Consider the following 26,892-nt stretch of genomic DNA (forward strand, 5'->3'; position numbering starts at 1 on the left):
TAGTAGATGCTTAATAAATTCATGTTGGATTGGATTGAGAAAAGGAGAACAAAAGAAGTTAGAAACTTTCTCACTCATGAACACATGATATTCTTGCCAAGTAGATATAGAAGCCAAAGACAACATCAGTAGGATGTAAACTTGTTTATAAAATCTTGTAGGAGGTATAGTAGAAGACTATGAATAATTATAATGGCTAGTACTTATTTACTAATTTATATAGTGTTTTACTTACATAGTGCTTTGTGACTGGCAAAACATTTCACAAATATCTCATTTTATCCTCACAACAATCCTATGAGGTACATGTTATTATCTCCATTTTATGGATGAGAAAACTGAGGCAGTCAGAGATTAAGTGATTAGTAAGTGTCCAAGACATAATTAAAACTTGTCTTCTGAATTCCAAGTCCAGGACCCTATTTCCTAGTATTTCCTCAGAAAATAGCATAAAGTAGTGGAAGAAACACTGAATGCAAAGAAAGTTTAGCAAGCGATCCAAATAAGCAAAGTTTTTCCAGAGACATCTAAAAATGAAAATAGAAAGATGATAATCAATCATTTATTAAGCACTTACTGTATGTTAAGAACTAAGTATACAAATATAAAACCAAGAATCTCAAATTTTAAGAGAGGGGGAACTGAAAGATGAATATTGGGAAAGCTCTGTGAAGATTTTTTAAAACAAGCTCCTCTTTTTTTTAACCATTCAGCATAATGGGCCCATCACATATGGATATTACAGTTCCAGATGTGCAGCATAAAGACTTGTACATGGCACAGAAATAAGGGGAAATGGGGGAAAGCAGCTGGACTAAACTAATACACACAACATGAGGGGGTCATGCTGATGGATACTGAGCATCACTTCTCAAGATACATGAAAAATGAGAGTGTACCAACATCATGAAAACAACGTTGTACTTTATTATTTAAAAATAAAAGAGTGGAGTGAGGGAATATTGATAATCACTAAACTATAGGTGCACTTTCCCATCACTACAAAAAATTTTATGAGAATAATCACACATGCACAGAGGGTATTCTTCATGAGAATATTTAGAAGAGAATAAACAGGATTTTGCAAGCAATATTGCACTGGAGGCTACAATTTTACCATAATACAATTGAATGAAAGGTATAGAGAATAAAACATCCCAATGTACTTATTGCTTATTGACTATAAAAATCCACTTGATTCAATAGAATAAACTGCTGCCTTAAAGGCTTTCTTCCAACAAGGTATTTCCTTTGCATAATAGAAAATCGTGCAAGATGATTACCCTTTGATGCAGCAATACCACCAGTAAGGCCACTAGATTTGTATCCTAAAGACATCCAAAAGAAGAGAAAAGAACTTTTTTATACAAAAATATTATAACAGTTCTTTTTGTGGTGGCTAGGAGTTAGAAATCAAAGGGATGCTCATCAACTGGGGAATGGCTAAGCAAGCTGTAGTATATGATAGTAATGGAATATTATTGTGCTATAAGAAATGAAAAACCTGGAAATACTTACATGAACTGATGTATAATGAAGTAAAAAGAACCAGGAGAATGTTGTACAGCAATATTGTTCAATGAAGAATTGTGAATGACTTTGCTATTCTTAGCAATACAATGACCCCAAGACCATTCCAAAGGATTAATGATGAAACATACTGTCTGCCTCCAGTGAAAGAACTAATATTGATTGTATACAGACTGAAACATGCTATTTTTCACTTTTCTTCTATCAATTTTTCCTTGTATTTGAATCTTGTACAAAATGGACTAATATGGAAATATTTTACATAATTGTACATGTATAACCTACATCTGATTGCTTACCATCTCAGCGACGGGAAGAGGCAGGAAGGAATAGAATTTGGAACTCAAAATTTTAAATAAAAAATGTTTTTAAAAATTAAAAAAAATAAAATCTATAAAATGGGCTAGATGTGGTGGTGCAAGCTTATAATATCACTATTAGAGAGAATAAAGCTACTGGATCACTGAGCATAGAAGTATTGAAATGAGTATCAGCACTAAATCTGGCACCAAAATGATGAGCTCCTAAAGAATTGGGAGGGAGGACAAACTTCCTAAAGATGAGTAGAAATGGAGAAGTTCAAAGTTCTTTTAACAGTTTCTAGTTGAATTAGGTCCCAGAGTGATCACTGCAACACTTCCAGTCTGAGTGTCATAGAGCAATTCAGAAGAAAAAGGGAGAGTGGAAAAGGGAGAGGGAGAAAGAATAAGGGAAATGAGGGAGGGAGAGAGGGAGGGAGGGAGAAAAAGAGAGAGGAAGGGAAAAAGAAAGAGAAAAAAAAGAAAAAATCATGCAAGATACTTTGAAAGATATAAGAAGAGAGAGAACTTAATCTGGTGATCCTCTGATGGTTAAATATCATATGAAGCAGATTCTTCAAAGGTGTTCGCCACAGTGATAGAGGATACTGAACAACAAATTGAAGAGAAATTCCCTATATGTGGTGAGGTTGTCCACTATTTTCAGGTGCTATTGTGCTGACTGCATCAAGCCCTGGAACACTGGAGAGCCTCATAGAAAGGGTTCATAAGCACTTCTTTTAATTTGACCTAAATATATACATAGGAAAAACCAAATGGATCAGAATGCCTCTAGTTGAGACTATGATGTAGAGTAACATGGACAACTTGTGGAGCTCATTTATCAGGACAAATATCTGGGACAGACATCACGAATGAACAATGATCTGGGAACAGAACTGAACAGAAGGAGGAGAGCCGGCCAGATTGCCATTTGGAAATTGCAGCATTCTTTAATGATACTACACTTTGTCCTGAAACAAAGCCCCTCCCTTTAACACCAGTACACTCCTGATGATGTTTTTAGTGACAAGTCTTGGAATAGTTAATCCCGTGGATTAAAATTGATATTCACCCAAAGGACAATGAAGAGGTGGATGTTGGATGTAAGCAAGTTTCAAAGCATGAATAATGAGGAATTATGTGGGAGAAGTAGTACGAAGGATATCACTAGGGAAATGTATGAAAGGAGAAAAGATAGATCAAATATAAAGAGGAAGGGACAACTGATGATGGTGAATTTATGGGCAGAGATGGACAAGAATCACAGAATGGATAAATTGCAATTTGCATTATTGGACAGAATACTCATAACATTCAATTAAATTGTAAATCCACAGGAGCACAGGGCCATCTCTTAAGAAGTCCTTTTAGCTCCTCTCTGAAACTGGCCAAGAAAGGAAATGGTTATCTTGATTGTGATTAAATAGAAATGTACATTTGTAACATAAGAAGTCTTCCCAAATGGTTGGGAGTAAATAAATAAACCCTGTCTGGGACGCTGCATTGGGCCAATTCCAAATCTGCAGAGGGTGTTTTGGGGAAAGTAGGACATTCTCATTTTGAAGCAGGAATTAGGGAATGGATAGTCCATGGGGTTAAGGGAATTATGGGGCCTAGAAGAGTTTTGGAAGCCAAGGATCTCATGAGCATTTTAGTTGGTCATTATATTGTGAGCTCCTTGAGATCAAATACTGCTTTTTTCCCCTTTTGTATTTCCTGAAGTAGCAAGGTATCTAGCATATAGTAAGAACTTAATAAATGTTTATTGATTGATTTGTTAGTATGCTTAAAGTCACTTAGTTTGTCCAGGAGTGTATTCTTTTATAGCCATGTGTTAGATCTTTATATTTATATTCTCTTTTCTTTACAAATAATTCCCTAGAATTATTCAGCATATTGGCAGAGAAGAAAAAGGAGAAAAGGAATGTACCTGTATCGGTAGCAGCACAATAATTATCATTCACATTTCAACAGTTCTTTAAGGCTTACAAAACACATTCCTTATAACAAACTTATGAGGGATATAATATAAGGAAGTTATATCCCCATTGAAAAGATGAGGAAACAGACTGCAAGAAGTTAAATCTCATGCCCAGGGTTGCACTAATAACAACAGACATGTGAAATAATCCTTCCGTTAATTTTTACCAGACAGAATAACCGAGGAGGTAAGGAAAGCATGTAATTAGCTAGGGCAGCTCTCTAAACCCAAGGAATCAAGAGTGCTCAGGAAATAGTCAATAAGTGTTTATTAAATGCTAGTCTGTGCCAGGCACTGTACTAAGTGCTAGGGATACAAAAAGAAGGAAAAGAAAGTCCCTAACCACCTGCCATCTGGGGGAGGGGATGGGGGGAAGAAGGGGAAAAATTGGAACAAAAGGTTTGGCAATTGTCAATGCTGTAAAATTACCCATGCATATAACTTGTAAATAAAAAGCTATTAAAAAAAAAAAAAGAAAGTCCCTGACCTTAAGGAGTTTGTGCTCTATTGGAGGAGATGACATACAAACAATGGAATTAAAAAGAATTTAGGAAAATTTTCTTGCAGAAGGTAGAATTTTAGCTGGAACTTTGGGACTGGAAGGAAGCCAGGAGACAGAGATGACATGGCAAGAGAGCATTCCAGACATGGAAGACAGCCAGTGAGCTGAGAGGTAGAGGGCCTGGTTTGTGGAACAGCCACTGTATCAGTGAGTGCATGGGCACAGGTGAGAGGTAGAAGAAATAGAAGGTCAGTATCTGGAAGCATGATCCTCTAGACCAAATGCTTCATTCTGGCTAGCCAGTCCCAGCCATACTCCCCAGCCCATCCATAGTCCTCTCCCTGCATCTTCTTGCATGTTCCTCTGCTACTGCAGCAGGTTTCAACCCTCCTTCTTTGAGAGCAGAGAATCTCTTTCTTTTGTACTCGTATCCCCAGAGTTTAGCACAAAGCTTGGCAGAGAGAAAATCCTTAATAAATGCTTTTTTATTTATACATTCAAGGCGAGGTTTATAGAGCAAAAGAAAGTTTAAAATATAGCAAAAAGGAATAGCTAGCCTAAGGTCGGCGTGTCTCCCCTTGGATATTTTCACAATGAATACCATTCTCACCTATTTGAGGTCCTCCTCGGCTTCCTAGCCTAGAGCAAGCCCTTCGAGCCAGACAGTTAATAAGTGAGCCATAATTGGGAGTCCAGATCTTCTGAACCCTAAGCCCCCAGGTCTTTGCATCGTAACATATGCCCTCCAACTAGACTGATACATTCCATCTGTGAGATCTGGCCAGCTCTGTAGCTTTGGTAGCCCTTGAATCCTCCAGGAAGCCCAGAAAAATGCTACAAGGTGAGAAATATGGCCCTCCCTTGGCAAACATCCCAGGAAAATTGCTTTCTCTCTGCTCCTCACAACTCACCGCACTGCTGATTGGTAACAGTGAGGAGTGAAGCCACTGGGCTCAGCAAGAAACAGAGCCTGACAAATGAGATTCGGCCCCCGGAGCCAGTGATCATTACAAACCTAGAGAGGCTGGGGGGAGGGAGGGGTAAACTCTCCATCCTGCATGAAATTTATCCCCTGGTCCCCTTAGATGCTTGATGCATCTTCTTCCAGTCGTACCTTGGTTTGCCTCTGCCCCATGTCTTTCCCTCTGAGCTGGGTGGCAACTCTCCTTTATTTGCACTGTACAGGATGAAAATTAACTGTTAACTCCCCAGAGGGTGTAATTTTGGATTCGGAGCAAGAACTCTAGGGACCAGGGACAAGGAAGAACTTTCTAGTAGGACACAAGGAAATGAGCCAGTGAAGGAGGGAGGAAATGGTTTGAATCATCAAATCTCCCCTGGTCAGTGGGATTGGAATTCATGAAGGCAAAGACAAGAAAGGAGTTGGGGGGGAGGGAGGGAATCTCTTCCTGAACAGATAAACCAAAGAAACACTAAGAAATGGGAATAGCCCTCCTTTGCAGAGATGGGAGGTTCAAAAATATGAAACATTGCATGTAAGGTCAAATTTTTTTTCTTTTTCCCACATATGTATTTTATTTTCTTTTTTACATGTATATTAATTTTAAAAATATGCATTTCTTTATGAATCATGTTGGGAGAGAAAAATCAGAGCAAAAGGGTAAAATCACCAGAAGGAGAAAAACAGAAAAAAAGTGAACATAGCATATGTTGGTTTACATTCAATTTCCATAGTTCTCTTTCTGGATATAGATGGCATTTTCTATCCAAATTTTATTGGGTTGCCTTGGATCACTGAATCTCTGAGAAGAACCGAATCTTTCATAGTTGATCATTGCAAAATTTTGCTATTACTATATACAATATATTCCTGGTTCTGCTTGTTTCACTCAGCATCAGTTTGTATAAGTCTTTCCAGGCTTTTCTAAAATAAGCTTATCATTTTTATAGAACAATAATATTCCATTGCTTTCATATACCATAACTTATTCAGCAATTTCCCAATTGATGGGCATCTACTCATTTTCCAATTTTTTGTTATCACTAAAAGAGCTGCTGCAAACATTTTTGCACATGTGGGTCCTTTTTCCTCCTGTATGATTTCCTTGGGATACAGATCAAGTAGTGGTACTGCTGGGTCAAAGGATATACACAGTTTTATAGCTAAAGTTAATTTTTTTCAATGTATTGATTAGTTTTGCTTAAAAAAAAGTTTTCCCTTTTCTTCTTTTTTTTTTTTCAAAAGAGTCTTTGATTTAAGGGATGACTCTTTGGGAAGTGAAGGGAAACATTGGAGAATCAAAGTGATGAAAATTTTTTAAATCAATAATAATTTTCAAAAAATTAAAACAACAAAACCAATACAAACAAGATTAAAAGGGAAGCTGGGAAAAAATATTTACAGCCAATGTTTCTAAAAAGGTCTCATTTCTAAAGTATATAAAGAACTCTGTCAAATTTATAAGAATACAAGTCATTTCCCAATTGATAAATGGTCAAAAGATATGAACAATTTTCAGATGATGGAATTAAAGCCATCTATAGATATATGAAAAAAATGCTCTAAATTACTATTGATTAGAGAAATGCAGATTAAAACATCTCTAAGGTACCACCTCACACCTCTCAGATTGGCTAAGATGACAGGAAAAGGTAATGATAAATGTTGGAGGAGATGTGGGAAACCTGGGAAACGAATGCATTATTGAAATTGTGAAATGATCTAACCATTTTGGGGAGCAATTTGGAACCATGCCCAAAGGACTATAAAACTGTGAATACCCTTTGATCCAGCAGTGTTTTACCAGGCCTATATCCCAAAGAGATATTAAAGGAAGGAAAAGGACCCACATGTGCAAAAATGTTTGTGCCAGCTCTTTTTGTGATAACAAAAAATTGGAAAATGAGTAGATGCTTATCAATTCATAACGGAATAAGTTATTTTACATGAAAGTAATGGAATGTTGTTGTTTTATAAAAATGATAAAGAAGCTTGTTTCAGAAAGGTCTGGAGAGACTTACACAAACTGATGCTGAGTAAAACAAGCAGAACCAGGAATACTTTGTACACAATAACAGCAAATGTGCAACGATCAACTAAGAAAGGCTTGGTTCTTCTCAGCGGTTCAGTGATCTAAGGCAACCCAATAAACTTTGGATAGTGCGCTCCATCTGCTTCCAGAGAAAGAATTGTGGAGATTTAATGTAAATCAAGACATGCCAGGTCCATTTTTTTCTGTTTTTTTCACTTTAGTTTTTTTTCCCTTTTGTTTTGATTTTTCTCTCCCAACATGATTCATAAAGAAATAGGTATTTTAAAAGTTAACATACATGTATAACCAGTAAAAACAATAAAAAAAAAAGAAAAGAAAAGAATTAAAACTCACCTTTTCCCTCCTTCCACGAGGCTTTTGTGGAGATAATGGGGCTTGAGTTTTGAAGAGAAATGGCTGTTAGAATATTCTCTTCCTACAATAGCTCCCTCAACCAAAAATCTACTCCAGCATTTTTTCTCTGGATTTAGCAATAATGATAGGGAATGACATTCCCTTTTTGTTGTTATTTTATTTTATTTTATTTTTAAATGATCAAATATCTATTTCTCTCCTTCCCTTCCTCCACCCTCATAATTTGGAAACAAAATTTTAAAAAACCTAAAACCTTTGTAATAAATATACATAGACAAGGTAAAACAAATTCCCAAATTGACCATGTCCAAAAATGTATGTCTATTTTTATACCCCTAATCCAACTCCTCTCTGTTGGAAGAATCATGATTAGCTTTGATAAGCTCTTCAGACTTAAATTAAGTTGTTTGTTTTTATAGTATTATTGTTGTTAATGAATAATATTTCTATTGAGCTTTAAAAATCACAAAGCTCCTCCCACAATAATCCTGATTAATTGTTGCCCCCATTTTATGGATAAGAAGACTGAAGCTCAGTGCCTGACTAGGTTCTCACAGGGAGTTTGTGACTGAGCCAGAATTCAAATTGAGGTCTCCTGGTTCCAAATTCGAAGTTTCTTCCAGCTCTCCCTCCACTGCTGACATGCTTTGTTGCTGATAAAAAAGGGTTAGTGGGAGGTAGAGCTAAGAGGGAGACTTCTCCAACCAACTTAATGAATTATAGAATCATGAGGCTGGGGAGATTTAAGAGCATCTCCATGGAGTGTATACATGTTCTCTCATTGAAAAGACTGAGGGCATCCCCTGATTAAGTCTCAATAACCAAGGATGCCTTAGAAATGAAGCTGGTCACCTTCTACTGTTGTGGGACAGGCCATGTGGGAATAGCCAATTCTTTGTGCTGGCTTTAAAAAAATGTGAAAGCAGGTAAGTAGTGCAGTGAATAGAGCACTAACTTCAGATTTTTGCTAGTTATGGGATTCTAGGCAAATCACTTAACCTTGATTGCCTTCAAAAATAAATGTGCAGACTATTTTGCATGCTTTTTTTGCTTTTGCTTTTGTTTCCAGAAAGATTTTGAGAGAGCAGCAAAGGGAAGAACAAATTTAGATCCCAGGTTAATGCTGGCTGTTTCGGAGCAGAGGCAAATGGCAAAATCAAACATCCTCTAATACATATGGCTTGTTTCTGCCCCCTAACCTAAGTTTTAGTCCTAGTCTCAGAATATGATTTGTGTAACTTTTCAACCACCTATTATTGTGATAAGGGGAAGCATCCAAGTTCAAGTTCAAGGAGTTTCTGAATCCCAACTTCCTGGAAGAGTCCTAAGAGTTTCTGAACCTTACATCTGAGATGGAGGAGGAGGAGGGATTTACTGAGCAACACCATCCCAAAATCTAGTTTTCAGGAATGTCCTTATACAGCACCAGCCTCAGAGATTGACCATGACTTGGATAGTTCTATAACCCAACCATGATGTGGTGGGGAAAGGGACTTACACTTTCTCTCTACTGTTATGGAATTATTTGGATGGGACAGGTTCAGCTGGAAGGGGCCTGTCTCTCTAGCAATCCTGAATTCACTCGTCCTCCAGGAGCCTTCATACCTCAGGCTTCTGCTTTGTGGGAGCCAGCTCTTACAGGCTAGTCAGAGTTTATTATTAAATTCTCACTGTAAGCGTTTATATTTCAGAAACTGGTAAAGGCTTGATTTATCATTTCACTTATTGTCTAGACTTAAGCAAGTGAGAGAGAAGATGTTAATGCTGCATATTAAACTGTATCTTGTGAACATTTCATCTACTTCCTCTGATCCACTGTTAAATTTTTGCCAGAATATTACTACTTGTATGGATTCCTGGAGGAAAAAGTAGAACTTAATATAAAAACACTAGTAACTGACTGAATTCATATTCTTATCCCTGATGTAAGTAGAATAGTAATACAAAAAGTTGAAGAAACTGGGATTCTACTTACTAAAAATGTTCTTTTGAAAACTATTTAAAATAATCATTTTATGATGAGCAGGCTGATTTCAGAAAAGTCTAAAAAGGCTTACATGAACTGATGCTAAATGAAATGAGCAGAAACAAGAGAATATTGTACACAGTAACAACAAGATTATGTGGTGATCAACTATGATGAACTTGGCTCTTTTCAACGATGAAATGATTTAATGCAACTCCAATAGACTTATGATGGATGGAGCCATCCATATCCAGAGAGAGAGAACTATGGAGACTGAATGTGGATCGAAGCACAGTATTTTCACCTTTTTTGTTGTTGTTTGTTTGCATGGGATTTTTTTCCCTTTCTTGTGTTTTTCTCCTTTTAGTCTGATATTTTTAGGTAGCATATGTAAATATGTTTAAAGGAACTACACATGTTTAACATATATCGGATTGCTTACTGTCTTGGGGAGGAGAATGGGGGAAGAGAGAGGAAGAAAATTTTGGAACACAAGGTTTTGCAAAGATGGATGTTGAAAACTATCTTTGCATGTATTTGGAAAAGTAAAATACCATTAAAAATAAATAATAATATAACAATTTTAACTACAGCTAAAATTATTAGCTTTTCGTGGTGTAGGTTTAACAATTAAGTTAGTCATATAGTTCTTTTTTTTTAATAACTTTTTACTGACAGAACCCATGCCAGAGTAAGTTTTTACAACATTATCCCTTGCACTCACTTCTGTTCCCATTTTTCCCCTCGCTCCCTCCACCCCCTCCCCCAGATGGTAAGCAGTTCTATACATGTTAAATAGGTTACTGTATATCCTAGATACAATATATGTGTGCAGAACCGAACAGTTCTCTTGTTGCATAGGGAGAATTGGATTCAGAGGGTATAAATAACCCGGGAAGAAAAACAAAAATGCAAGCAGTTTATATTCATTTCCCAGTGTTCTTTCTTTGGGTGTAGCTGCTTCTGTCCATCTTTGATCAATTGAAACTGAATTAGCTCTCTTTATCGAAGAGATCCACTTCCATCAGAATACATCCTCAAACAGTATCGTTGTTGAGATATATAATGATCTCCTGGTTCTGCTCATTTCACTTAGCATCAGTCCATGTAGGTCTCACCAGTCCTCTCTGTAGTCATCCTGCTGGTCATTTCTTACAGAACAATAATATTCCATAACATTCATATACCACAATTTACCCAGCCATTCTCCAATTGATGGGCATCCATTCATTTTCCAGCTTTTAGCCACTACAAACAGGGCTGCCACAAACATTCTTGCACATACAGGTCCCTTTCCCTTCTTTAGTATCTCTTTGGGGTATAAGCCCAGTAGTAACACTGCTGGATCAAAGGGTATGCACAGTTTGATAATTTTTTGAGCATAATTCCAAATTGCTCTCCAGAATGGCTGGATGTGTTTACAATTCCACCAACAATGTATCAGTGTCCCTGTTTTTCCACATCCCCTCCAACATTCCACATTATCGTTCCCTGTCATTCTAGCCAGTCTGACAGGTGTGTAGTGGTATCTCAGAGTTATCTTAATTTGCATTTCTCTGATTAATAATGATTTGGAGCATATTTTCATATGGCTATAAATAGTTTTGATTTCTTCGTCTGAGAATTGTCTATTCATATCCTTTGACCATTTATCAATTGGAGAATGGCTGTAGTCATATAGTTCTACCGTGTTTAACATATATTGGACTACTTGCTATCTAGGGGAGGACATGGCGGAAGGGAAAGAAAATTGGAACACAGGGTTTTGCAATGGCTAATGTTGAAGAATTGTCCTTGTATATGTTGTGAAAAAAAATTTTTTAAGCTTTAATAAAAAGAGAAGAAAAAACAACTATATTAATAAAATTCTTGATATTTCCAAAAAAAAAAAGTAGAAATCATCTGAATATTAGAAAGTGGCCTCTCTGGGAAACCCAAATAAATTTCCCTTCTGAGAATATTCCAAACTACTGAGTGATGCTATGAGTCAGAAGGATTTTAGGACTCTGGAAAAGATAGGACTCCCTGGAGAGGAAGAATTTTATCAATTGTTTATGGACCAATATGAGGTTTTAAATGTGGTTTTGAATTTTCTGTGAAGTAGAATAGAATCCACATTTGATATATGCTTTGTTACCCTGAGTGCTTGTTGGGAATCTAGGAACTCTATTAAACCCATCTGTGGAGCCCTAGATATAATTTATATTCCAGTAATATGTGTGTATTTCTCAGAGAGGACTCCAGATAGGGGCATAATAAGCCCCAAAAGAGAATTATTATGGAGTGAGGGTAGAGTATAAACCCTAAGTTTGAAACTAGTCTTTGTAAATACTGAGAACAGGGGTTCTGGGTTACAAGTTATGCTGAAAAGCTAGATTCTGATTTCCCAGATTTCTTTGAAGGATTTTGTTTTTCTGTCAGAGGAAAAAGGGGTAGCTGCTATATCTTGAGCATAATCCAAATCTGGGGAGGGGGGAAAAGGGAGGGGAGAGGAGGCTTGTCTTTTGACTAGTATGGAGAAAAATCCCAAAGAACCCAACCCCCAAGCAAAGGAGTAATCAGCAAAAGAGAAGCCACTAGCTTCAGGCATTTGTTCCCCTCCCTTCCCAGCCCTCAACACACAGTGGAAGCAGAGAAACTCTATGGAGATTGATTAGTCAGAGTCTCCGATTTGTAATTTTGTTTAATACTATTAGAGGGGCAGTTTAGGCCATTTGCGGGAGAGGGGATGGACTGGTTCCAAATCCCTTGCCTAATGAATTCCAAGTATTAATCCCATTAGTCTTCCTGTGTCTGCCTCCCCTTCGCTGACCCTTCCTTCCACCACCTCCCTATCCATCCTCCCTAGCTCCTTGCCTCTCCTTCTGCTTTCCCCTGTCCCTTTTCTTCCCCTCCCCCTCCCTTCCTTCCTTTCTCCCTTTCTTCCAGTAAAACTCCACATTCAAAGGGTCAGCCTGAATTCCAGAGGACCCTATTTGTAGGACCTTGCTCCTGTGGGCAGTCAGGTAGTTAGGCTGGATGGTTTTTGCACCAAAGAGAAGGCCCAAAAACCTTTTTTTTTCAGGGTGTCTGATTTCAGGGGTAACCCAGAAGGCCCTCCTCCCCAACAAAGATAGATTTATAGAATCTTAAGGGTTGGAAAGCATCTTAGAGATCATCTGATACATCTTGACTTCTGACTATTTCTAGCAATGGGGATATCATAACCTCATGAGACAACCTTTGCAAAAAGAGAAGAAAAGTAGAGAGGAAAGAGCGCTGTATATCTTGAAGAAAAACTTGCATTGGCTGATAGTGTCTTAATCTGTGTGACCATAAGCAACACGGTTTATTTCTGTTTCTCAATTTCTTCATCTGTAAAATGGGTATAATATTTTTAGCACTACCTACTTCATGGGGTGGTTCTAAGAAAAGGCTTTGAAAAGCCCATATAAATATGAGCTATTAATATCTCATAACCTCATTCCCACTGAGATGTTAGGAACTTAATGTGTTATGTTCCCAGCAGTGCTTGCATTTTAAAGAGGACACGGGGAGAGGGCAGTGGTTAACCTGAAGAAATAGATCTACAAAGTCATACCTTAATGGGGGAGATACTTTGGGCTAATGGGAAAATATTTCCTAGTGCCTCTTAAGGTATACCACCCAGGTAATTGTAATTAAGATTATTTAAGGCTAGTTAAGATTCTGTTATGATTCGTTAGGATCTAGTTGGGGTTAGTTAGAGCTAGTTAGTTTCTAGTTAGAGCTGGTTAGGATTAGTTAGGGCTAGTTGGGCTCTAGTTAGAATTAGTCAGGGCTGGTTAGGATTAGTCCTTTGATGATTCTGATTCTCTAATTCCAAAATTTAGTTCTCTTTTTTCCCAACTCAAATCATGCCCAGCTATGAAGAAACGCCAGAGTTGCCATGAAACATGGATTCCGGGTGGTCCTTTCCACCATTCCACCATGGTTCCCAGCTGAGGTCTTGGGAACACAGTTCTGACCCATTAAATCTTCCAAGCCATCCACCTCTGCCTGCACTCAGCCAACTAGTTAGGGAGTAAGAATCTGTCTTACTGTGTGGTAAAGTGACAAAGCATATACTAGAACTAGGCTGGCAAATTACGGGGCTACAACAGTTATAGCTTGAGCTGTAAGTTATAGATCTCTTCATGGGTCCAGTCTGCTTCTCCCCACACCAAGGAAACTCATTCCCAAGTTTATGAGCAAACAAACTTCATTTGGCCAATTCTCCAAGGGCTGATCTCCCAAACTATTCCCCCATGCTCAAAGGCAACAGGGTGGTGGAGTGCGAGCTAACTCTGGAGCTGGAAGCCCTGACCAGGCTCAACTCATGCCTCTTATATTTACTAGCTATGTAACTTTGGCTAGTCCCTGGAGCCTCAGTTTCCTTATCTGTAAAATGTGGGAGGAGGGGGTATACACCAAATAACCTCTAAGGTCTCCTAGATCTATGATCTACAATCCTCATTTCCAAAGTCATAGGACACTGTAGTTAGAAAAGAATCTAGAAGTTATTTAGCCCAAATCCAACCTGAAATAGGTCACTTTTTCCTAATTGCTCAGCCTAGGTCACTTCTAAGTTTCTCTCATTAATTCACTTCTTGATTAATTCAAATTATTCCCTTCTTTTCACTCATTGTTCTCTATTTACCTTTCTAATTTTTTTCCTTTTTCTTCCTTTTCCCCTTCCTCTCTTCTTCTCTCTTTCCCTCTCTTCCTTCCTTTCCTTCCTTCCTTTATTTTCTTCTTCCTTTTCTTTTTCTTTTTCTTCACTCTCTTTTTAAAACACACCTATTAAGCACCTGCTATCTTCCAGGCATTCTACTAAACACTTCATTTGATCCTCACAGAAACCCTGGGAAGTAGTTACTATTATTTTCACCCCCATTTTACAATTGAGGAAACTGAGACAAACAGGCTAAGTGACTTGCTTAGGGTCACATAATTAATAATTTTTTGAGGTTCAATTGGAACCTCAGTTTCCTCATCTGTAAAATGTGGGAGGAGGGGGTATATACCAAATAACCTCTAAGGTCTCTTCCAGGCCCAGCACTCTATTTACTGTGATATCTAGCTACTATATTCAGCTTCATAGAGATAGGTAAATTACAATCCCTCTAGGATGATATAGAACACTGGATAGGAGTGGGAACAAGATGAGAGTGGGAATAATTAATGAAGTATTGGTCAGGCTTTGGACTACCTGCCATCTAGGAAGCAAAATCTAAAGGGGAGGGAAGAGTGAACACAAATGACTCCTGTCCTCAATATATAATTAGTGAAGGGAATACCGCATGAAAAATGAGGGAGGAACCACTACATAGAATTCCCAATCCTTCTATTTTTGTCCGCCTGCATTTTTGATTTCCTTCACAGGCTAATTGTACACTATTTCACAATCCGATTCTTTTTATACAGCAAAATAACTGTTTGGACATGTATACATATATTGTATTTAACTTATACTTTAACATATTTAACATATATTGGTCAACCTGCCATCTGGGGGAGGGGGTAGAGGGAAGGAGAAGAAAAGTTGGAACAAAAGGTCTTGCAATTGCCAATGCTGAAAAATTACTCATGCATATATCTTATAAATAAAAAGCTATATGTAAAAAAAAAAAGAATGAGGGAGGATATAGTCCAATCATACTCTCTCCTGATATCTGGAGCACAATATTCTATTCGATTCAGGCAGCTCCTTTTAGGAACCATACAGTAATAAAAAATATTTATTAATCTTAACTAAATTTGGGACATCTAGATAGTGAAATGGATAAGAGTGACATGAGTTCAAATCCAGCCTCAAAAACTTACTAGCTTTGTAATCCTGGGCAACTCATTTAACCTTACCTCATCTATAAAATAAATTGGAGAAGGAAATAGCAAATCATTTCTCTTTGCCAAGAAAACTCCAAATAGAGTCATTCAGAGTCAGATATGACTAATTGACTAAACAACAGATTTAATATTTATATGACACTTTAATGTTCATAAAGCACTTCAAATACATTAGTTGGTTTAAGGCTGTCAACAACCCTATGATGTTTTATTCCCATTTTACAGACGAGGAAACTGAAGCTTAGAGTGGTTAAAAGAATTTTTCATGGTCACACTCAAGTGATAGAAGTAGAATTTGAGCCCAAATCCAGTCATATTCTGAATCTTCCTGCCTCTCTTCTCAGTTATGGCAGAGGAAAGTTATAGGCAAGCAACAACAAAATTCCCAGGGGAGTCTTCTCTGTGTGGGCTGCATTTCATCATGATATGATAGTATGAAGAGCTTTAGCTAGGCTAAGAAACTGGATTCGGATTCCAATCCTGACATTAATGTTTCCTTCTTTGAAATGCTGAACGAGTTCCTTCCACTTTCTATATCTTTGTTTTCTCCATAAAATTAGAAAGTTGGACTCAATGGTCTTCAAAGTGTCTCCCAGCTCTAATATGCAGTAAGAGGGGTGTCCCATACCCTTCAACTCCAATGAGTGTAACTAACAAGATGCCCTAAGCCCTTTATCAGTTAGAACCCTTCTTTGATTGAGTAATAGAATCAATCCATCCATCAAAGGTGTCACCTAGCCTGGGTACAAATTGAATGAAAGCAGCTAACACCAAACAGGAAACATCATGTAGTTGACTGAAGAAAATTACCTTGTGGGACTTTCTATAAGAGAATAAGCTAATTCAGAACTCCACATTCCAGTAGCAGCAAGCATAGTAATAGAGTAACTTAAAGCAAGCACCTGAGAAGAAATTTCTGGGGGAAGGGAAGGGGAGAAAAATGGGAAGGGGAGGGAAAAAGGAGTCTCTATCTCCTCCTCACTCCTATTGGAGTCTGAGTCTGTGAACTTTTAAAGATCTGGACTTCTCATTGATGTTAGTAGCAGTGTCCAATCATCCTGATCTATATCTGGCCACTGGACCAGATGTCTCTGGAGAAGAAAGTGAGACTGGTGACTTTGTACAGTCCTCCCTCACTTAAATTCAATTCACTTGCATTTCATGATATCTCCTCCTTGATGTCATGGTCTTCTTGGAGAATAAAGGACAAATAACAGTCCTGCAGTATCAGTGGCTGAAGGCAGCATCTGTGTCAGGGGCCAGGGACAAACTAGACATCCCTGGGACTCTGCAGAAGCTCTGAAACCCAGCAGAGAGAACATCCACCCAAGGGGATATTCATGAGAAATCCATGAAAAGAGAAATAATGCTTAGGCCACATGTTCAGGCTAAGTCTGAGCCCACTCTTCCCAGGATCCTTGATTATACAAAGGGATAATGCCTTATAGAGTTTTATGCTTTTGTACCTACTACTCTTACTATACCATCTTAGTAAATACTCCTCTCTAAAAGCTAATTTTGTCTATCTGATAATCAAAGAAATATTATACGTGAAATATCTATATATTCCCGAAAGTGTGGGAGTGATAATATTAAAGAGACTCCAACTTCTCAAAGTTAGTCACAAATCACTGAGAAGAGGAGAGGTCAGTCATCCTCTGGGGACCCAGTGCCCGTGGGAGTTGGCTCTGAGCCTAGAGGGAGTCCTATGAGTCTATGAGCCCTGTGCTGTAGTTTCTCCTTAGGAAGGAGATAGGGACAGGAGGATGAGGGCATAAACTCACACCCACTGTTCTCTCTGACTAACTCTGGTCCAGAGTTGTGTGAGGATGAAAAGATGGGCTTGGAACAGCAATAAAGAACAGGACCAGACAGCACACATTTCCAGGAGGGTGTTCTACTCTGCCAGCTCCTCCTCAATTTTTCAGTATAGCGCCCATCCCATCCTATTATTCCAGTCCCTTACTTAGAACCAATGGCCTGAAGCTGCACCCAGGGGCAGGAAGGAGGATCAGGAGCCAGAGGTAGCAAGACAAGAGACCAGAGACCAGGTGTTAGAGGTGGATTCTGGCAACCTGAGAAAGGCACCTAATTCTGAGTGTCTCTGGGATGGAAATGTCTTCACACAACCCTTGTCTTCTCCCTGGGAGCTTTTTATAAGGAACCTTTCACAGTCATCAAATTTTCAACATTACAAGGATCCTGGTGGCAGCTCCTCTCTGGGAATTAGCCGCCTGAATGCCTAACGACAGACCCTGGGAGCAAGGCAGGAACCTGCCCCTGGGGATTCCTTCCCGGGCCTTTTAGATGCCTGACCACCTGGGCTGAACACCCAGACCAACCTGAAGTTTCAGCTTCTTTGAACTTACATCTAAATGATGAATTCAAGGTCCAAGGAGCCATCTCCAAGATCTATCCCACTGGGTTTATCTTCCACTTTAATCCACTCATAGACATTCCTCACTCGTCCATCCCTTCACCATATTTGTATCGAGCACCTCCCAGAAGTGTGGACTCCCTTCTCATCTGTACTTAACATGGCTTGCTTACTGTAGCTGGCTTTTTGTTTTCTTTTCATGTGTGTTGTTTCTCCATTCAAAGAGAGCAGTGGAGAACAATCTGGTCCTTTAGCCTGGAAGTCCTGGGTTCAGATCCCAATTCTAATATATTCCTAGCTATGTACTCTTGGATAAGTCCCTCTCCGGGTGTGTAAAGTATTCCATAAATGCCATCTCTTATGATGATGGAGAATGTTATTACAATAATATAATATTATTATAATAATATGATTATATTATATATATAATTATAATAATATTATATATCATAATATATAATATTAATATATTATAATAGTATAATAACAATCTCCATCATCATAAGAAATGGTATTTCTATGAGCTCATAGACTGAGAACTGAAAGAAGCCTCCAAGGCCATCTAGTTCAATACCTTGATTTTTATAGATAGAGAAACTGAGATTCAACAGCTTCAGACAACATATTCAGGTAGTAAATGGAAATGATTGAACAATAAAAACTATACAGATCTTTTTGCAGAATACTGAATTAGAATGAGATTTAGCTTTGTCACCTACAAGAATTAGAGTTCCTAAAGTCAGTCCAATCATGGTAGACTGGAAGGAAATTATCTCAGTGGAGGAGTCAGAGGGTCTAGATTCATGTTTACTTCTGACATTTATTATCTGAATAAGTTGTCTGAAGCTGTTGAGTCTCAGTTTCTCTATCTGTAAAAATCAAGGGAAACCCAACCTTCCAGACATGGACTGACCAGAGCAGAGGGCAGCAGATCTTCCAGTCCCTCCTTTTGTACCCTGTGCTCCTTTTATTGCAGTCTGAGGTTACATTTGCTTTTTTTTAAGCTTCTGTGCCACATCCCAATTCATGCAATGAATTCTTCACACAAACTGATGTCAAGCCAGGTCTCCCCCCAACTAATATTGAGTAATTGATTTTTTTATACCTTAATGCAGAACTTTACATTAGTCGTTGTTAAATTTCATCTTGTTGCTCTTGGCTCTCGTTCCAGCATATGGAGACAATAATAGTTGACATTTATACGGGGCTTTAAGCTTTGCAAAGCACTTTACTTACATTATCTCATTTTAGCCTCACAAAAACCCCTTGAGGCTGGTGATCCTGGCATTATTGTCCCAGATGACCAAAAATGAGACTTAGAGAGATTAAGTGACTTGTCCCTTATCATACTATTAATGTCAAAGGCAGGATGGGAACTCAGACCTCCAGATTTTAGGCCCAGCATCATCTACAGTCACTGCCAGGGGTCCTCAAACTTTTTAAATAGGGGGCAAGTTCAGTATCCCTCAGACTGTTGGAGGGCCGGACTATAGTAAAAACAAAAACTTTGTTTTGTGGGCCTTTAAATAAAGAAACTTCACAGCCCTGGGTGAGGGGGATAATCGTCCTCAGCTGCTGCATCTGTCCCGCGGGCCATAGTTTGAGGACCCCTGACACAATACCAAGTTTCCCTCTCAATTTGCATCAACCATAAATTTAATAGACACATCTTCCACATATTTATCTAAGTGATTGAGGGGGAAAAAAATCTCTATTTGGTCAAGTTCAGAGACAGATCCCTGTGGCATGTTATCCTGAGCATTAGGCCTAAAGTCAAGAAGATCTGAATTCATATCTGGCCCCAGATAATTACTGGTAAGGGGTATGATGCCGCACAAGTCACTTAATCTCTGGCTGCCTCAGTTTGCTCAGTTGTAAAACGGGGACCAAAGAAGCACCTTTGTTCCAGAGTTATTGTGAAAATCAAATGAGATAATATTTATAAAGAGCTCAGCACAGTGCCTAGAACATAGTAGGTACTATACAAATTATTAGAATTATTATTTTACTAGATAATGAGATACTTGTCCAACCAACCACAAATTTGCTGGAATTGAGAGAGAAAACAGATGTGCTGCATTAGGCATTGTGAAATTGCTGATTTGCCACTGTCTTTCTCTTCAGCTTAAAGGGCTGTGTCATGGTCCAGTTTGCAAGTAAAATAAATCACTTCGTGTAGGGGAAAAGCGAAGTCTTTGAAAGCTTTGCTGAGGGAATATGTCTTAGTTCATTAGAGATCATAACCAGTGGTGGTTCATAGAATGCTATATTATGAATAATGGGAAGAAAGCTGAACTTTCAGTGCAGGACAGCTCAGTTTGTTTCTGGATCCTGTCTCATACTACCTAACTGTGGAATTGTAAGCAAGAAAATTCACTTTTCAAGCTTAAGTTTTCTCATCTGTAAAATGAGGATAATCTGTATACAATCTATTTCACAGGATTGTCATAAAGAAAATGCTTTATAAGTTGAAACAGAAGGTTTTGCAAGGGTCAATGCTGAAAAATTACCCATGCATAAATCTTGTAAATAAAAAGCTATAATAATAAAAAAAAAGAAAATGCTTTATAAGCCTTCTGGCAAGGAGAGAAATACTATGATTTCATTGATGTAGAGAATTCCCAGTGAAAGTCATTGTTGACATCTGCAATTTGTCTATAGCACATAGCATTTTTAAAATAAATATGTATTTTATTTTAACTGTTTTTGCAATTTTATGTAGCTTATTTTAACAATTGAAAAATACTTTTAACCCATTCCAAATAATTCTGTACCTTAGAAGATCTGTAGAAGAAAATATCTAGATATATGTTATATCTTTAATGACATATTCCAAATATAACACATTAACTGTTACTCATTGATATTCATTTTTTAAACTTTGCATTCCAAATTCTTTCCTGCTTGCCAAGTCATTTCCTCACCCATTGAGAAAGAAAACAGTATTACATCAATTATATGTGTGGAGTCATAGCAGATAGTCTTAGAGAGTGATCTTCAGTAGTGAAAGATAGTTATTTGCTCCAAGTCTCATAGACAGGATGTTTCAGAGATATTTGATGGTCTCCTTTCTCCAAGGTCAGCTTTCTAACTACTACATCATAGTGCTTATTATAAGCCTTAAAATGTTATATGTAAATATGAGTTGTTCTTGGTGGTGGTATTATTATTATTATTATTATTATTATGGGATAGAAGCATCTTAGTATAATGAATATAAAGTTAGCCTCAAAATCATGGGTTCAAGTCTCAACTCTGACAACTTTCAGTGCATCAGGCAACTAAGATTAAATTGCAAAGAAGGTGTCGACCTAAATTGGTAATGAGAGATTCCTCATTTGGGAGTTCCTTATAACCAATGAAATCACAGGTCCCATCCCTCTCTCTTGTAAGAGTCACATGCTGCCCTTTCTTGGGGAAGGGACAAGAAGATTTTCTAATTAGATTTTGCTCAAGGAGCTCTAAGTAGGTGACTTTGGAGGCTGAAAAGCAGGCCATCAACCAAGAGGTTTTTTGATTGAGATTATAAAAGAACTAATATATTTTATCCATAGAAACTGATTTGGTCAATCACAAATTGTCTTGGGGGAGTTCTGAAAACAAACAAGATAGCCTTTCAAGCAGAACTCTAGTGAGAACAATTTAGGGAGGTTGGAGGCTATTCTTTTAATTTTAGGGTTCCTAGATTTCCTTGAAGTGGGGATAGGGGAGCTTATGAATAGATTTAGAAGTTCTATGAATTTGGATTGGAAAAAAATTATGTTTTTCCTTTCACTAATCTCAACTATTAAAAACATGATTCTGAGAAGAGATCCATAAGCAACATCAGTCTCCCAAAAGGTCTAGGACACTTAAAAAAAAAAAGTCAATAACTTCAGCTTTAGATATACCTTTGATTATCTGAAACTCATTACTGGCATTTCTGCAAATGCTGTTCTTCCTTGCAAATATGCTAGGAAAAAGAAACTTATGTTCTAGAATATGTGATAAAGGGAAAGGGAATTTTGTACTGCCAAGATACCTCTAAGTAATGGCAATTTTCAATTAGATTTCAGTCTAGAATTACTTTTGCTGCTCATCTTTTTTTGGAAGAAGATTGATGACATCACAGGAAATTTCTTATGTGTTTATTGAATTTAAGTAAAGCAAAATTGTACAAGGTCATCACTCTCAATCTTTCTTCCATAATCATCATAGTCCAGTAGCAAAACAAGTCAGGATGACTGGTGATGACCTAGGATGCATTCATCCACTGCATTCACTTGGATTGGAAAAAAATATGTCTTTCCTTTCACTCATCTCATTTATTAAAAACATGATTCTGAGAAGAGATCCATAGGCAATGTCAGTCTCCCAAAAGGTGTCTTGTATCTTTAGTGTCTGACCAAGCTCTCACCACTCCACAATATCCGCTTCAGTTGCTTTCGTGGCCATTGGAACAATTTGTTCTCATTGACCCATTCTGCCAGGAAATGCTTGGGGTAGACACTTCCCTGACTCATTGACAGGTCTGAGACATATTTATTACTCTTAACCTGGTTTAGCCCATCTGCAGAGATGGTTTACTGGGATGTGGCCACTGTGTTCACTACAACTTCTTGGAGCACAGGTGAGATAGGTGACAGATATACACCAAAGGTGGATTTAACAGCCCTGAAAAGTGCTCAACAGCTCTCTCATCAGAAAGGCTCATCCCCCTTGAAAACCCCATACATCCCACATAGAGTTTTACAGAAACCAGAAATTATGTGATCCCTCACAGGAAGATCTCTGTAACTCTTTGCTTACTTGACCTAATTAATTGTTTGTGCTTTTTAATTCACTGTCCACATTCTATACTATTCATTCAATTTTGCCCCACCAGGAATTAGTTAAGACCTGAACACTTCTTGCTCCCCATCTTTGCTGGCGATGCTGTGGTACCTGCCCTCATCCCCAACAAGAACAAAAACTATCAAAGACTCAGCCAGCTATGCTGGGAAAAGCATTGGATGTTGGAGTTAGGGGGATTGGGTTCAAATCTTCCTCAATAATAGGAGAAGATTGAACTTAATACCCCTGAGACCATTTCAACTCCTGAGTTTCCAGGAATTTCCCTCATCATAAGAATATCATGAGAAACTTCAGCAAATGCTTTGCTGAAATTACTACATCCTCGTTCAGTGACATTCCTCTGATTTAAGGATGCGGGGAGGAAAAGGAAAGGATCATGCATTTATTAAGCGCCTACTCTATGCCAGTCACTATACCAAGGACTTCACAAATATTATCTGGTTCAGTAGGAATAGGATCTGTGATTTCATTGGTATAAGGAACTCTTGGGTTAATAAATTCCCTTTACTAATACAGATTGGTACCTTCTCTGCAGATATTTTTAGTCTTAAGAAAAAACTAAAAAAAAAACTAGTCTGCAGATATAATTAGTCTTAGATAGTTGTCTAGAATACTGATTGCTAAGTGATTTGTCCAGGATCATACAGCCAGTATTATAACAGAAGTAGAATTGAATCTAAATCTTTCTACCTTTGAGGTGAGTTCATTTCTTCTTCTGACATAGCAGTCTAAAAAGGAAAAGTAAATCGGGTATGATATGTTCTTAGTGCTGGCTCCTTGTGGTCACCACTTTCTTTTCTAAGTGTCCTCAAGCTATCATTTCTACACTTATATCTTACCTTTATTCATTTCCTTTCCTTCATTTAAAACTATTAACCTCATTCAAATTTTGACCACCTCTCTTGTAGGATATTGCAATATAGCTTTCTAACTGGCCCCTCTTTCTCAAGTCTCTTCCTCACTCTAGTCCATAACCCACTAAAAGCCACAGTGATTTTTAAATGTGTGGATCTGAGTATGTCACCTCCCTGCTCAACAACTTGGATCGAGCTTCTTCTCCAAAGTCTGACTCAAGCCTCTGTTGAGCCAGAAGGTTGACCTAGAGACAAGGCTGATAGAGATGCTCCCATCTGGGAAAGAAAGAGAGAAGCTCTGCAAAAAGTTACCTACTTTAGGATAGGTACTAGACCTGAGATTTCACTGATTTATGGAATTCCCTGGATAAAATAATTCTTTTCCCCAATGCTGATCAGTATCTTCTCTGCCATTCATAGTCTTGGAAGTTGCCTAGACTAAAACACTGAGAGGCTGAACCTACCTTGAGGTTATAGGGCCAGTTTGTTAGTCAGGACTTGAACACAGATTTTCTGAGTTCTGAATCTACCTCTTTTCACAAGATGCCTCTGCTTATTTACCTTAGGAACATGATGGAAAATAAAGGAGTCTACCCTTCATTCTGTACTCATCTGTTTCTCTAATTCATCCTCTACTTGCCTACCAGAATGATTTTTTAAAATCAAAAAATATGCTGTAATGCACTTAATCCTGGGCCTGACACATAGTAAGGCTTGTATATAAATATATACAAAATTTTAAAAATCAAAAATATGATGATGTCTCACACACATACATACAGTCATACCAATGAACTATTGGTTTTCTCTTACTTCTGGGATCAACTACACTTCCTTTGTTTGATATTTAATGTCGCTGTAACCCAGTCCCTTCATATTTTATAATTTACTCCCCTCTACATATTTTCTGATCCAGCTATATTCCCCTCTTTAAAATTACCCCCATCCCCATGCCCTGGCAAAGGTGATCTCCCATGTCTAAATGCGTGATCCCCCTCATCTTGACCTCTTGCTTCTTCTGACTTTCTTCAGGACTCAACATAAATCTACTGGAGCCTTTCTGGGTTCTTTTCACCCTCAGCTGCTAATGGCTTCTTCTTTCATATTATTTCCATATATTCTGTATATATCTTGGATAAACCAAAAGGTGTGCTTCTTGGGAGCAGGGATTATGACTGGACTTGTTTGAGGCCCTTTTTTCCTCACATCATTATTACAGTGTCTGGCATATATTAAGCATTTGACTAATTGATTATTGATTAGTGACCAATGCTAAAACTTTGGTGGAATTAATAGATTTAGAAATGAAAAGGAGTCCAAAGGATTCACACCCAAGCCTTCCAAGTCTATCACCTGGGCTTTTTTAATTCCCTTAGGAGTAATACCACGCAATAAATCAATGGCTGTTTCTTTCAGTGACTCCTCTAAAGCCAGGCTTTATTTTAGTGCAAAGGATCCAAAGACAAAAAAATAAAATAATCTCTTCCTTCAAGAAGTCTATACTATCAAGGTAGTTGGCACAGTGGAAAAAGCACTAGGACAGGAAGGAAGATCTAAATTCAGATCTAAACTCAGACACTTATGAGCTGTGTGATTCTGAGCAAAACACTTAAAGCTTCTCTGACTCAGTTTCTCCAATTGTAAAATGACTCCCAGAATTTTTACAGGGATCAAATAAGATCAGTATTAGTAAGTGATAATTAAAATTCCTTAACACTCTGCCTGAAACATAGAACATGCTTCATAAATGATTATTCTCTTACACACACACACACACACACACACACACACACACACACACACTATTGGTGGAGATATATTCACCTATCATGTGTTATCTATCTCCATATATATGTATATGTATACAAAGTAAGTATAAGGAAAATTTAGGGGTGGAAGAGCTTTTAGCAGCTAGGAATATTAGAAAAGGATTCATATAGAAAGAACTCTGTCTCTAAGGATACAGATCCTTTCTTATTTTTCTCTGGTTCTCCTACAGCTGAGCAAAAGACCTTGCCCTTAGAACATATTCTATGAATACCTATTGAAGGAATGGTTGAGAGAGAAATAATTGTTTCCAATAGATTCTACCCTCATCCCTATTCCTCTCTCACTCAACAATTTCCATTGTCCCTCAAAAAAATACAACATACACCTCTCAAGTCCTTCCTAGCTTTTACCCTGTCCCACTCTGCTTTGAATTTACCCAATACGCACAATCCCCCATCCCAATTTCCCTTTTATCCCCCATTATATTCAAGCATTAGGGCTGGAAGAAACCTTTTACTTATCATATTTGAGATTTAGAAAAGAGACCTATGAGATAATCTAATCTACCTTTCTTGTATCATGGACTCTTCTAAAAATCTGGGGAAGTCTATAAATCATCTCCTTATAAAAATGTTTTAAATGAATAAGTACCAAAATAAAATATGGAGTATTATAAAGGAAACCAAATAGGCCAAAATATTTATCCAAATATTTTAAAAAAACAAATTCCACAGACACCAGGTTGAGAATCCCTGATCTGGGGCCTGGCTTCTAAAACTATGGTTCAAGACCCCTTATAGGGACTTGTAACTGAATGTGTGGATTGTGAAATTATTACTTATTATGAACAAATGTTTGATTTGTATATGTATAGACCTATATATCTATCTATATATTATCTATATCTGTAGATATAGATATATTCCACAATACCTATATATCTGAGGTCATGTAAAAATTTCTCAGGCAAAAAGAAGGAACAAGTGGAAAAAGTTTAAGAAGCCCTGATCTAAGTGTAACTCTCTAATTTTCCAAATGAAGAAATATCTGAGATGGAAAATGACTCAGTCAACATCATACAGAAGTATGTAGTAAAATCAGGTCTTCTGTCTCTAAATCCAACCCTTTTTCCTTTATTCCTATGTGCTCTGCAGGATTTCATCCTCCTCCTCTACCCAACTTAGTGGCTCCCACAGGAGGAGGGCTGGAGGTGGGCAGCCAAGGCAGAAAAGGAGGCAGCCAAGGGAGGATTGTGTGTTAAGCTGAAGAACACAGTGTCTTCTACCTGCCTGAAGGCTATTTACACAGTTCCAATTGATTTGTTGTAACCTGTAATTATTTTAGAGGAATTTTTTTTCATGCTCCATTTGTTTTCTGCTCTCCAGCTGAGGAGCTGCCAGGGAGATCAGCTCCTTGAATTAAGAGAGAACCAGGGGCTGCCCTTCTGCAGTGCTCAGAGAAGAAAAATTGGGGAATCCAGAACCCCATCTTTCCCCCTCCTGCCATCTTGTTTCTTCCTCTTCTCCCTGGCACTTTCCATCCTTGTCAATCAGAAAACAGTC

Source organism: Antechinus flavipes, chromosome 4 (assembly GCF_016432865.1).
Source record: "Antechinus flavipes isolate AdamAnt ecotype Samford, QLD, Australia chromosome 4, AdamAnt_v2, whole genome shotgun sequence".
NCBI classification, from domain to species: Eukaryota; Metazoa; Chordata; class Mammalia; order Dasyuromorphia; family Dasyuridae; genus Antechinus; species Antechinus flavipes.